The following is a 13,740-nucleotide window of genomic DNA, read 5'->3' as shown; positions in this document are numbered from 1 at the left end:
TATGGAGGCAGGGCACAGCCATCATGACTAGTAGCCTTCAATAGCCCTCTCCTCCACTAATCCTCTTTTAAAGCCATCCAAGTTGGTGGCCATCACTGCTTCCTGTGGGAGGGAGTTCCATAGCTTAACAATGCACTGTGTGAAGGACTTTCTTGATGCTGGGTAACTGATCTGTTGCCTTCTGCAGCCATTTGAAGCCCTTCTTGCCTCTGTCGCTGCTTTGCATGCCACCTGGCCAAGTCCCTACTCCGTTTAAAAACTGTGATTTCTATTTAAGGGAGCAGGAATTCCCTGGGCATTGTCATCACCGCATGCTACTCCTCCTGCACCTCTCAAAACAGAAAAACGTTCAGTAACACACACACTTCCTGCAAGAAAGAGAGGGCAGGGTGACAGAGTTTCTGCCCTCTGGGAATAACGCTCTGTGGAATCTCCATGGTGCTGCGTTAGCTAATTACTAGTGTGGGGAGCAAGGAAACTCTGTTCCAGGTTTTTTTTGGCACATGTCAGAGCACAGAGGAGTGTCTCCTGGGAAAGATGCACAATTTGAGGGCTGTGATTCGCTCAGCTGCAGCAGGAGTGCACAAGCCAAGATGGATTCTGGGAACATCTGGATTGTTTTCCTGGAGTGCTCCATCTTCTAACAGCAAGCAGACAGGACTGATGCCTCCAGGATGTTCACAGGGAGAACATGAGGGATATGGCCATGCTTTGTCCCCAGCATCTGGTATTTAAAGGTCTAAGAGGGGAGGAGAGCCTTTTCATCCACGCCTAAACTAACCCCTATACACAAAAAAAGACACTACTTTTTCTTGCACAGAAGTCAATAATGAATTGTGAAAAACACTTCCTTTTGTCAGTCCCGAATGCCATGCAAGTCACAGCCACCGCATAATTAAAAACTATTTTGTTCTATTGTTTAGATACTGTCTACAATTTAAAAAGTAAGAAGGGTTTGCTGGATCAGACCAAAGGAGGCCTTTCAAGTCCAGCATCCTGGTCTCACAGTGGCTTGTATTGTATTTCCGCCAGCAGAATCTGAGCACTCTCCCTTCAACCATGAGGGTTGTGTTCAGCCACTGAAAACCATTTGCTTGGAATCACAAGTGGAGAGAATGCTGTTGTGCTCAGTTCCTGCTTATAGACTTCCCCCTGGGGCATCTGGTTGGCCATTATGAGACTAGGATGCTACACTAGATGGGCCCCTGGCCCGATGCAGAAGGCTCTTCTTGTGTTCTTAACAGATTCCTTGCCACATTTGACATTTTAAAAATAGTTTTTACTGGGTTTTTTTTTTTAAGTTGTCGACCATCTTATGTTATTTTCTATGCAAGTGTGGTTGATAAATAGTTAATTTTTTTAAAAAAAAAATATTGCCACTTGCCATCTATACCGGTGGGTGAAGTTGGATGGGGGGGGAATCCCCCTCCCGTTCATCACCCCCCCCCCCCTGGATCTTTTCTCTTCTGGTATTCGAGTCCCTGCACACGTCAACAACTAGAACAACCCAAGAAATGCACAAGAGCAAATATTCCCAGCCTAAGAATACCATGTTTTGCAATGACACAAGTGGATGTTGTAAATGCAACAGTAGCAAGAAAATCAGAAGCCAATAATGCAGCCAGGGGAAAAAAGGCACCTTCTAGAGTTGACTATATAAGTTCCTTTCTACCCAGCTGCTAAGCTGAACAAAAATAGGGAAGGAAAGGATGGGGAGGAAGGGATGCAAGATGGGCACAATGGATAGAAAGTTTGGAATAGCCTGACAACGGAATGGATTGGAGGGGAAGGCCGACTGCCTTGGCCCCAGGGCATTTTGCTGACCCAGGCGAAAGATGAGATGGTGTCCAGTTCCAATTCTACGCACAGGCACAGAGGCATCTGCAGAAGGACAAAAGAGACAGCCCCACTCCCAAGCCGTAATCTACCATGCTAGTTTGCTTCTTGGTTTGGAGTATTTACTCCCCCCCCCCCGGAAAAACTCCTGTATATGTTCATGCCGAGGAGATGACCATACTGGTGTCTGCATCTTGCTTCAACCCTGGGGATGAGGCTGCATCATCGACTGAGTGTACGGGTTGCACCATCCCACCCTCCAACACTTCACTGTTGCTCTCTGCCATCCCGCCTCCCAGCATCTGCCGTTTGAGATGGTTGCCTCACTTTGCCCAATGAAAGAGCTGGCTTTGTTAGGCCATCCTTAGTACAAAGAGATCTCACCTTCCAGCAGAGGCCTGAGGGAACAGAGAAGGAACAGTCCCTTCCCCTCTGGAAAGATGAAAGCCAGCCAGGAATTCTTCAGCTCTGCTTCTAGCACTGATCAGAGCAGAAGGTCCCTCAAAAGAAGAGGGAGAGGAGAAGTGGAAGGAAATCCTGATGGTCCTCTTGGAGTAGCCGGAGGTTTATTTGAGGCAATTTCCAGCTTTGCTCATAGCAAAACTCTGCATGTACACCTCCCCCTTTTCTGCTGTCTGCCCTTACAAGGGACCCGTCTGCTCGTATCAGCAAAGGGCTTTCATATTCTCAGAGGAGAAGGAGACATTCCTTTCTCTGACGCAGCCCTGGAACTTTTTGTACCAAGGATGGGCAGAATCTCATAAAGGTTGCAATGCTGAGTGGTTAGTGTGTCAGACTAGGAGTTTGGAGACCAGGGTTCAAATCGCCACTCAACCATGAAGCTCACTGGGTGACTTTGGGCCAGTCGCTGTCTCTCAGCCAGTCTAGTGAGATATCACAAGGTTGTTGTAGGGATTACGGTAATTTAGGAGGGAAAGAACCACGTACAGCACCTTGAGCTCCTTGGAGAAAAGTGTGGGTTATAAATGCAATCAATCAATCAATCAATCAATCAATCAGAGAGAGGCTTCCTGCTGTGTGAAGATTTTTAGGTCTGCATTTATAATGTAACAGAAAATAGAAAGCAGCTACATCTATCAAAGCAACTTTAAAAAGCAATTATATACGTAAAAAAAAGAGAGTGCATAAATAAAATCAATTCACGTCCAAGACAGACACCGACTGGGATAAAGATTTTAGAAGGCTGGTTTTATTTTAGATGTTTGCAGAGTTAAAGTGGATCAAAGTGTTCTTAGTGCAAGCAACCCACTTTAAGAACAAAGAATCTGACTTTTTGTGGTTTGGAAAGTGCCAGGAAAATGTGGGGCAAACAAACAACAAACGGGAAGGTGCCCAGGAGGCAGGGGATTGGGTGTTAGACAAATTCATGGCGGAGAGAGCTTTCGATAACCACTAGCCATGATGGCTACGCTCTGCCTCCAGTTGTCAGAGGCAGGGAATGCTTCTGCTGGAAACCCTTGCAGTTGAGAGTGCTTTTGTGCTCAGACCTTGCCTGCAGGATTCCCACAAGAGGCATCTGGTTTGCCCCTGTGAGAACAGGATGCTGGACTAGATGGGCCACTGGCCTGATCCAGCTGTAGGGGTATTCTTATATTCTCAACTGGTTTTCTGACAGAAGACTGTGCTTTTTATCCCCTCTTTCCTACCTTCCCAGGTATTAAAGGAGCGTCTCCACCCCCATCGTTCAACCTGGACACTGAGGTCCGGCTCCAAGGGCCTTCTGGTGGTTCCCTCATGGCGAGAAGCCAAGTTACAGGGAACCAGGCAGAGGGCCTTCTCGGTAGTGCCGCACGCCCTGTGGAACGCCCTCCCATCAGATGTCAAGGAGATAAACAACTATCTGACTTTTAGAAGACATCTGAAGGCAGCCCTGTTTAGGGAAGTTTTTAATGACTGATGTTTTAATGTATTTTTAATCTTTTGTTGGAAGCTACCCAGAGTGGCTGCGGAAACCCAGGCAGATGGGTGGGGTATAAATAAATTGTTGTTGTTGTTATATCAAAATATTGTGCCTGGCAAGGGCATGAGTCAAAAGGTCTCATCCTGTGCCTCTCAGCCAAGGGTGGGCAGCCCTAGCACAAAATGCTTGCCCAGAAGACCCCAGTGGAGCACGAGATGGAGCAGGCTAAGGCGCTGGGGGGAGTAGGAGAGCCTAGCAGCTGGCTGGCAGCAACAATTTGAATCTATGGTGACCTTTACAGCTACCTTGAGTGTGAGCTTGATGCTTGTGTCTGCTACCAGTGCTGACTGTTGCTTTACCTAGTGTTAAGATTGTGCAGTACCAGGCAGGTTATGACTGTTGATGTTGGCAGTGAGTGGATGGAAGTCATACTCAACTCTCCAGGTACAGCTCTGGCCTCTCTCAGGTGAGAGAGGAGAGAGGAGTATTAGATGTCCCAGAGGAGATGGGGAATGAATCCATCAAATTAGGAGTGGATCTTATTTCTCTATGCTTGGCATTGCGTTGTCATATTGCTGAGTGCGAGTGGCTTACGTATCTATTTCATGTTTATGGATATGGATACGTATCCATGAGTGGCTGGGGCAACCCAGCCAGAGTTGCGGGGTATAAATAATAAAATTATTATAATAACTATTATGGTGCAGTGCATGTATTTTGATACAGTGTTGCTCTACTTATTTGGTGCACACACACACAATATGCTCTTTGGTTTTATCTATTTCATGTCTATAGATATGGATACAGCCTATGTATTTTGACATGGTGTTACTGTGCTTATTTTGCGTATGTACATACTTATATATCAGGCCTGGCCTGTCCATGAGGCAGACTGAGGCAGCTACCTCAGGCAGTGGAATCCAGGGGGCACCTCTGTGGGTGCGTCCCCCTAGTGCACTTCCAAGATCTTGTGAGAGTCTCACAAGAGCCCTGCAAGATTGCAAAGAGGCCTCACACAACCTTCCAGACAGCCTGGTAAGGGAGGCTTTGGTGGGGGAAGGGGGCATAAAGTGTGCAGGGCAGCAGCTTTCCCTTTCGCCTCAGGTGCCGAAATGGAATGGGTCGCCTCAGTGTACATACACACTTCTGCATTTATCTATTGTAAACAGCTTCAATATCTTTTAGACCAGTGGTTCCTAAACCTTTCAACTGCCCCCTTAGTTCCATAATCTCCTCCCCAGTGCCCTCTACCCTACCCTAAAGAAAGTATTATTCAGAACATCAGTTTGCAGAACCCATTAAGGAAGATAACAACACGATAAAATTCAAAACGGCAACAATCAAAGGCACATTTGTTCCAAATCCAATTAAAACTATGTGGTTTAATTAATGCAAAAAAATGGATGCAGTTCATTCAGCGTTGCCAGCTTTTCAAAGTCTGATAGTCATTTACACCTCCAGCACCCCCTTGCTGCCCCCTTCCCTTTAGTCTAGGTCAGGGGTCAGCAAATGTTTCTAGCAGGGGGCCGGTCCACTGTCCCTCAGACCTTGTGGGGGGCCAGACTGGGGTTTTTTTGGGGGGGAGAACGAATTCCTATGCCCCACAAATAACCCAGAGATGCATTTTAAATAAAAGGGCACATTCTACTCATGTAAAAACACGCTGATTCCCAGACCGTCCACATTCCAGATTTAGAAGGCGATTGGGCCAGATCTGGCCCCTGGGCCTTAGTTTGCCTACTTATGGTCTAGGTCTCTAGGAGGTAATCCCACCACCCACTGTTTTAGATAGTAAGTGATATATAAATGAAAATAATAAGAATAATAAAAACACAGAGGACTGGATAAATGATCTAACCTCCCTGTTCACTTAGTGCAAGCAACTCAGGATGAGTGCACAATTAATAAGTCATCGGGAGGAGCCTCGTTTCATACTTCTTCCATCCCACATTGAGACAAGGGCCAAACCAAATGACCCCATTAAATGCCTGATTACATTTAAAGTGTCTACTTTTTTCCCTTTTCAGAAACTGGCTACTGCAGCTCCTCAACTGATTGCTCAAAATTGGGAGGGTTTGGATAATTTGCAGTTATCCATTTGGAGACAGAAAGTTTGGACAATGGAAAAGCTGACTAAACAGTCAAAAGCACTGAACGGGCGGCGAGCAGTAAATGATTTATTTGAACGGTGGTATGCCTTTATGACATGCATATTAGAAAATGATTCAGATGTAGAAATGCCAACAGTGAAGGCCCAACCGTGGCAGGGTGTATCTGGTACACGTCATTCTTGTAAGGAGAGGAGGAGTTATTTATGTTTGTTTGGGGGTTTGCAACGTTGTCATTCTTAGATTATTATTTATTTTTAATGCAACACACAAACACCAATAAGCAGTGAGGGGGGCAGAGGGACAGCAGGTCTGGGGTGTGTAGATAGAGGTTAACCCTTTCCCCACCAATACATTCCCAAGAAAAATGGAAGCCCACATGGGACAAAAAGGGTCATTTAATCCAATCCCCTCCAATGAATGATGTGCTGTATTCTCTTCTCTCTCTCTCTTTTATATACTGAATGCTGTTTCAGGCTTTGACCCAGGATGAGGCAACTGCAACCCTCCATATATTTGTTGGACTACAGCTCCCATCATCCCTGACCATTGGCCATGCCACTTAGGGCTGATAGGAATTAAGAGTCCACCAATATTTGGAGGGCTAAAATGGATTGTGCAGACCTGTTTGGTTTTAATTTATGCTGGTAGTTTTTTGCAGTCAAATAAGGGATGAGGGTGTGCATAGGTTGCAGTTCTAATAAACAAACAACAACAACAACAACAACACACACAATGCGAACTATCCTATTTGTCCTGGAAGGGAGGCATTTTGTCGGGACTGCTCTAGCAGGCTTTGGACCATCGGACAGGGTGCTTGTTTCCAGCTATGCTGCATTTTCCACCTCTGTTGCTAAGTTCTAACAATACTTTAGACGGCTAAGTTCTAACCATACCCTAAACGGCCTCGGACCAGTATATCTGAAGGAGCGTCTCACCCCCATCATTCTGCCCAGACACTGAGGTCCAGAAGTGAGGGTCTTCTGGCGGTTCCCTCGCTGCAAGAAGCCAAGTTACAGGGAACCAGGCAGAGGGCCTTCTCGGTAGTGGCACCTGCCCTGTGGAACGCCCTGCCACCAGATGTCAAAGAGAAGAACAACTACTAGACTTTTAGAAGATATCTGAAGGCAGCCCTGTTTAGGGAAGCTTTTAATGTTTGGTGCATTACTGTATTTTAATATTTTGTTGGAAGCCGCCCAGAGTGGCTGGGGAAGCCCAGATAGATGGGCGCAGTATAAATAATAAATTATTATTATTATAACTAGAGGTTGCTGAGTCTGCTCAATTCACTCGCCAACCACCTTTCCTTCATTCCTAATCAAACCCATTACATCTTCCCCATCTGTCCCCCCACAGCTCACCCCGAGCCCTTAAAAAAAAAATCAAATTCCCCCCCCCAAATATTTTAAACTAGAAAAACAAAATCTTTACAAATTCAGTTTACATTTCCGCCGACTTTCCTCCTTTCTGCAGTTGCGTAATTTATATTTTTTCATTGCTGCGTATCCTGTTCAAATCTGTTTACTTAATTTTTTCCTTATCTTTCCTATTTACTGTATTTTTCTGTGTATAACACGCCCCAGTGTATAACACAACCCCTATTTTTTGGAACTCCAAATAAAGAAATACCTCATATGCACTATCCGTGTATAAGATGACCCCCCCCCCCATTGTAAACTTGAAAAAATAGAGTGGAAATATAGTCTTATACACGGGAAAATATGGTAATCATTTCTTACTGCACATGTTTATATCAATCCTGGTAAAGGTTTTACTTTGTTTATCTTCAAGTAATCAATACATCTTCCTCATTCTATTTTTAAAAGCCTCTCTTCTTCTTGTCCTATTCCTATCCACCTAAACATTAGGAAGAACTTCCTGACAGTAAGAGCTGTTCGACAGTGGAATTTGCTGGAGTGTGGAGGAGTCTCCTTCTTTGGAGGTCTTTAAGCAGAGGCTTGACAACCATATGTCAGGAGTGCTCTGATGGTGTTTCCTGCTTGGCAGGGGGTTGGACTCGATGGCCCTTGTGGTCTCTTCCAACTCTATGATTCTATGATTCCAGTAAGTTTCACCATCTTGCCCCCCCCCCCAAACAAGCTCTTTTTAAAGGAGGGGATGAGGTGCTTCCCACAGTGAGTTAGCAAGCCTTCGTACTTCTTCGTTAAACACGCTTGCAGGGACGTTTCAGGAGGAGAAGAGGCTCCACAGAGCGGCTTGCTAAACTGTTGTATGAAGCGCCTCTGCCCCCCATCTTCTATCGCCACACGTGGTGGCCACACAAAACTACCTATCAGCAGCGGTGCAAACTGCTGGTGACGCGACAATCTTACATTTTATATAGGCAGATAAGAGAACGTTACCCACTCTGCAGGCCCAGAACCAGAGGATGCTCTTCGGTGAACAGGCTCTCCCGCAAGGAAATGAAAGTAACCTCAAGATTAAGCTGAAGGGCGGAGGCTTGGCTGCAGCCCACAGTCACTGGAAACAATATTTAACTCTATTGTTACCCATTGCTATATCAGCAGGCTTGGTTGCCCCTGTTTCCTCTGAAGCCCCGAATCTCCAGCAGCCCTCATGCCCAGGGTCTTCCTTCCAAGCCCTAGCGCTTTTTTCCAGGCGTACTCAGTCAAGGGTACACAGTGCCAGCATTTTTATTTATGTACTGTATCTCTATTTTATTTATTTTTAGACAGGTTAAACATGTGTCACTGTAACTCCATGGTGAATACCGGCACCTTTTTTGCTTTTTTAAAAAATGACCAGCCCCATATCCTTGCCCCACACATTATGTTGGACTTTGTAGTGGGCACAGAGGGCGGGGTGTGTGGAGTTGCCAGTGGGCATGGTGCACCCTTTTCCATATACGTCCTCCCCCCCCTCCCAATCTAACAGAACCAAGCATTATGAGGGGCCCAGCCAAAAGCACTCTGCGCACAGCTGGGAACCTTCTCACAAGGTCAGCAAACACAGGAGACCAAAGAACAGATTAATAATTAAAACAGATACACACTTGCACAAACCACACAAACACCTCCCCCCCCCCCAGCTTTCCTTGACTAACCTTCCTCCGGGGGGGGGGGGAAAGACAGAGCCAGCTGTGTCGCACACGTGGTAGTGGGGGAGTGTGCATGTGTCTGTATAATACACATACACAGTGCTTTTTTCCTTTAAAAAATGTTTAGGGATACTCTCATTTTGACTCAAGAAAATCACCATTTTATCGTTCAGATCGGGGAAAATAAATACAGTAAATGGACAAAAGTACAAAGATTCACAAAATGTTTAGGGGTATGCATATCCCAGCGTACCCCAAGGGGGGGAAAAGCACTGCACCTATACAATAATCTTATATCCAAATGCCAAGCACTTTATTCTTACAGAATGCATCAGAGGAAGGCCAACAAGCACCCAGGCTGCAGCATGCCTGTTTGAGAGTGCATCTACATCATTTAAACTGGTTGAATTCTAGATCAATTGTCATGGCACTTCCTTCCCTGCTCCCCCCCCCCCCAACATATAGGGAGTTTGTTAAAACAATGCCAAGGTCCCTGGTTGCCGGTCCCAAGCCCCTCCCCACCGCGTTTCCTAGAAGGCAGAACAGTCAGACAAGTCTGAATATCATTTGAAGTCATCTTGCAGGTGCCAAAGCTAGCTTTGCTAATCTGTGGGGAGGGTAGTAGTTTAAAAATAACAATGTGATGATGATAACGCTTTAGATTATAAAGGGCTCCCGCTTTCTGTTACGCACCAGGCCTCTTCCAAGGTTGTTGGGGATATAGCGAACAGGATGCAGATGCAGTTGGCAGGACAGTTCGACCCCCAACCCCAACCCCTGTCTGCATGATCTGGGCAAAACGGAAATCAATTCTAACCAACCTCCTGCCACAATAAGCTGGTGGCACACCAGAGCCTCCCCCCAAAACACTTCCTCCTCCAACCTTCTTGCCCCCCCCTCCCTGAGAGATAGATCCATTGTACTAAGCACCTGGGTTGGCATGGGGCAAATGCCTGCCTCTGCCTCCCCATAGCCAACAGCTGTGCCCCCTCTCCATTAACCCCTTCCTCCCCCACTGGGCAGAAGCACCTGCTCTTCTGCTCATGCCACCCTATGCCGGTGGTGTCCACAGACTCCTGCCAGCTTCCATGCCCTGCGCTCATTAAATGCCATCTAGCTGCGCATTGGCAAGCTCTCTCTCCGTCATGGCACCGCCAAACAGGCCTCCGCAGCCTGTGCCAACCGCCCCCGCCCCCACCCCAAGCCTGGCACTGGAAGGTTATTCCAGCCCCAGTGCCCCCAGAAGCACCCCGGGACTGCTCTTTGCACGCCATCCTGGGGTAGGGGTGGAGAGAGGGACCCCCCTCTCAGCTCCTTGCCCCCCGCCCTCCCCCCGCGTCATCGGCTGCCCGCTCCGCATGCCACCCACGCGCCCAGGTAGTTTTACCTGCCGCTCCTGGGATTCCGATCTGGCAGCGGGGAGACGCAGCGGCCGCGCCGAGCCCCTTCCACCTGCCGGCAGCCTCTTCCTACCTGGCCCAGCCAGGTGCGCCCAGCAGCCGCGAGCAGCCGCTCCGGCATCGCCCAGCCCTGCAGCGGGAGCCGGTTCGGGGGCGGAGCAGCCAGGAGACGCCCTCCCATCGAGCAGCAGGAGCGGGGTGGGAAGCCCCGAGGCCGCCTGGCAAGGGCGAGAGGTGCCAGCCAGAGAAGGAAGAGCAGCATTATGGCAGAGAAGAGAGCAGCCTTCGCTCATCCACCCCCGCAAAAAAAGAAGAAAAAAAGCTGGTGCCCTCCAGGTGTTTTTGCACCACAGTTCCCATTGCCTGGCCTCCCTCCGGATGGGAGTTGTAGTCCAAAAACTCCCATGGGGCTTGTAGTCCGAAAACATCTGTCGGGGGCCAAATGCGAGGAGGGGAAGGGAGATGGAAGATGATAGTGGTCACATCCACACAAGACCTTCAAAGCACTAACAGCCACAGCTTCTTCCGAAGATTCCTGGGAATTGTAATTTGTAAAGGGCCTTGACAGCTGCTAGGACAGGCATCCCCAAACTTGGCCTTCCATTTGTTTTGGGACTACAATTCCCATCATCCCTGACCACTGCCCCTGTTAGCTAGGGATGATGAGAGTTGTAGTCCCAAAACATCTGGAGGGCTGAGTTTGGGGGGTGCCTGACCTGGGAACCTTCTGCATGCAAAGCTGGGGCTCTGCCACTAAGCTTGTGGAACAGAAGGAGCTACTTCAGATTGCTCTGCCCCTGATATCTCCCACCCCTCTCTTAACTGAATCTCTGCCTTAGGGGTCTGTCCTATCTTGAGTCAGACCAGTGGTCCATCTAGCTCAGTATTGTCTGCACTGACTGGCAGCAGCTCTCCAGGACTTCATTCATGGTTCTCTCCCATGCCTACCTGGAGATGCCATTGGGGACTGAACCTGGCACCTTCTGCAGGCAAAGAGATCCATAAAACACTGAGCCATAGCCCTTTGTGTGGGATCTGGGGCTGCTCAACCCAAGCCCTGAGGAGGGGGTCATACAATTTCCAAAAAGACAGGTGCAGGGGCTCAAGGCACCATCTCCTCACACATGGTCCCCTTGCCCTTGACCCCATGCAGTGATGGCTGGTGTCTATTGGGAATGATGGGGTGGAATGCAAGAATCCTGACAGTATGTCGTACCAAGAGCCAATGACAAGCAAAGCCAACTCTAGTTCTGTCCCCATCCTCATCCTCTTTGTAAACTCAGCAGGGAGGAGCAGGAGGAACCAAATTGGCAGTGCTACCCTCTAGACTGGTTTTGAATAAGCAGCTAGCTAGGGATTGGCCAAGGGCAGGGAAGACTGGTGGTGGAGCAGTGCCCCATTTGCCCCAATTGGCCAGCACCCACTGATCCAACGTATGAGTGGTGAGCTGAAGACTCCGCACTCCACACATGCTCAGGAGCTCTTTCTCTGTAGTGTCACATCACATTCTCCAAGGCTGAGCTCCAAGACTGGAAAAGGAGGGTTCAGGAGCTGAGGCCAGGCAAGAATCGAGCCCTGCATGTTTTAGGTTATGCGTACAAAAAGAGTCATCACAGGTCAGTGACCCAACAGTATGAGCACACTTAATCTTTTGGGCTTTTGAAAATAATCATAATAACCACAACAACTCACAGCTTGCTCAGTTTGGCATGTAGATGTGATACGTTTATTTTATTAATAGTCATACTTTTATTCAAAGGAGGAACAGGTGGGCCTCAAGGCCTTCTCCCCATTCCTCATTTCATCCTGACAGCAGCTTTGTGAAGCAGGCTAGTGCTGGCTGATGGTAACTGGCCAAAGTCACCCATGGTTGAGTGGTGATTTGAGCCCATGTCTCCCAGGCCCTAGTCCAAGACCCTAACCACTAGACCACACTGCCTCTCAGGCACACTGTCTGGGGCTGCTGAGAACATGAAAACATCTGGAGGGCACTCGGCTGGCTTCTGCCCCCTGCGCATGCTGAAACAGCCCTCCATAAAATTTCTGATGAGCTCCTCACCTCCATATCCAACAATATGGCGCTAGATCCTTATCCCTCTTGATCTCTCAGTACAATCTCTCCTGCTTGACTCCCTTTTTACCCTAGGACTTTCATGTTTCTTTTTTATTCTATTGTCATTATTTGTAAGCGTTTTTTTGTTTACTATAAAGCAGGGGTCAGCAAACTTTTTCAGCAGGGGGCCGGTCCACTGTCCCTCAGACCTCGTGGGGGGCCGGACTATATTTTGCAGGGGGGGAGGAATGAATTCCTAAGCCCCACAAATAACACAGAGATGCATTTTAAATAAAAGCACACATTCTACTCATGTAAAAACATGACCGTCTGTGGGCTGGATTTAGAAGGTGATTGGGCTGGATATGACCCCTGGGCCTTAGTTTGCCTTCCCATGCTATAGGAACAAGTAGAAACAAATTGAAATTTACAACACGCAGCACAGAGCAATTTAAACCCCCAGCAATGTAAATCATTCCAGGGGGGTGTTAAATGCACAATTGTGCTAAAACATGAGAGTCATTTCGCTTTGTTCTTATCGAAGCCAAGTATGACTATACTGTACTGTATACTGGAGGAACAATGGGATGATTATGTTCTGCCTTATTAGCACAGGAGATAAAGTGATGCCAAATTGCACACAAAAAATTGTCCTGTGTGCTTTGTCCCCTGACAACCTTTTAATGCTGGGGAGATCTTTTCAAGTGAGGCTGCTTACCATATTTTACAAATAATTGAGATTTGTCAAAGGGAAGATTTCCCCAGAATTTAGCAGCAGACACCAAAAGGTGAATAACAATTGGGTTTTGAAATTGTGCTGCTGTAGTAGAAGGAGGTAAGTGGGGAAAAGGCAGCTGTCTGGAAGAGGGAAAGTGGGGAGAGCTACTGCTCCCCTTGTGAAAGCAGTTGTCTCTAAGAGGCTGGTGTCTCTGGGAGGTCATTTTCATCAGGCCTAGACCCACCTGGCACTATAGACATCAGGCCAAACCTGCCCACCTTAAGCTGTACCTGTGCTGGGGAAGTGAGGATTTAAGGCCAACCTACCAGGGGTGACTCCAGAGGAGTTTGTCTCTTTGGGGTGCAAAGAGAGCTCACCTGTTTCAGTTTTTTTTTTTTTTTTTTTATGTGCACAGGTTTCTGTGCGGTGTCGTTTGTCTATTTCTCTGGGGGTTTGCTGTGGTTTTTTTCCTGGGCCATTTCTGAGGTGAGAGGCTGGATGTTTTGATTTGATGTAATACTTGTACTTCTGCTTTTCCAGCAGCAAATGTTGAGTTCCAAGTGGCACCAAAAAAACGGCGACAATTAGAATAATAGAATTGCGGAGTTGGGAGGGACCTTGAGGATCATCTAGTCCAACCCCTGCA

At 47.6% G+C, this 13,740-nt stretch overlaps 1 protein-coding gene across 5 annotated transcripts in view; it reads right to left on the bottom strand.

Moving 5' to 3' along the window:
* The window catches only part of LOC310664655 (hexosaminidase D-like), a 41,263-nt gene extending 30,755 nt beyond the window's left edge, over window positions 1-10,508 (bottom strand). For 2 of the 5 annotated variants that reach the window (XM_083414013.1, XM_083414014.1), the window contains exon 1: window positions 10,311-10,508. The gene's annotated coding sequence lies outside the window, so the exon portion shown is untranslated. Of the gene's footprint in view, window positions 1-2,220; window positions 2,379-8,228; window positions 8,276-10,310 lie in introns of those variants that run through there. The other 3 variants (XM_083414015.1, XM_083414017.1, XM_083414016.1) reach the window with 2 other exon arrangements.
* Between the last annotated feature and the right edge of the window lie 3,232 nt (window positions 10,509-13,740).

This window comes from Podarcis tiliguerta, assembly GCF_965153285.1.
Source record: "Podarcis tiliguerta genome assembly, chromosome: 14".
In the NCBI taxonomy this organism is placed as follows: Eukaryota; Metazoa; Chordata; class Lepidosauria; order Squamata; family Lacertidae; genus Podarcis; species Podarcis tiliguerta.
This window is presented reverse-complemented; position numbering and strand designations above follow the sequence as displayed.